Source organism: Lycium ferocissimum, chromosome 11 (genome assembly GCF_029784015.1).
Source record: "Lycium ferocissimum isolate CSIRO_LF1 chromosome 11, AGI_CSIRO_Lferr_CH_V1, whole genome shotgun sequence".
Classification (NCBI taxonomy): Eukaryota; Viridiplantae; Streptophyta; class Magnoliopsida; order Solanales; family Solanaceae; genus Lycium; species Lycium ferocissimum.
In genome coordinates, this window is record NC_081352.1 from 12,462,635 (window position 1) to 12,463,074 (window position 440).

Here is a 440-nt window from a genome sequence, read left to right on the forward strand (position 1 = left end):
TACACAATGTCTACGAGCCTCTAAGAAGGGTACATCATATCATAACATATGGGCGGGACAGGACCCCGCCGTGCCCATGAATATATACACAAAAGAATCTATACCAAAAGCTGCAGCTCCGAATGAAATGGAGCTCTGCTATGTAGTCCCTGAGATAATACAGCTATGGATCAAATCTGTCTCCCGCCACCGCGGCATGACGCAGCGTCCACAAACAAAAGGACGTCAGTACGAAGAATGTACTGAGTATGTAAAGCATGATCAATATCAATATGGAAGCATAATGGATATCATATGAAATAACATAAGCTGGGGGATAGTAGCATCATCATCATAGCACTTACCTGCTTTCCACGGGGACATTCCATTTCTATTTCGTGCTAGCATACATACAGTCATATCCTTGCTCATTTACCTTTCGTATCTATTTTCGTACTCAT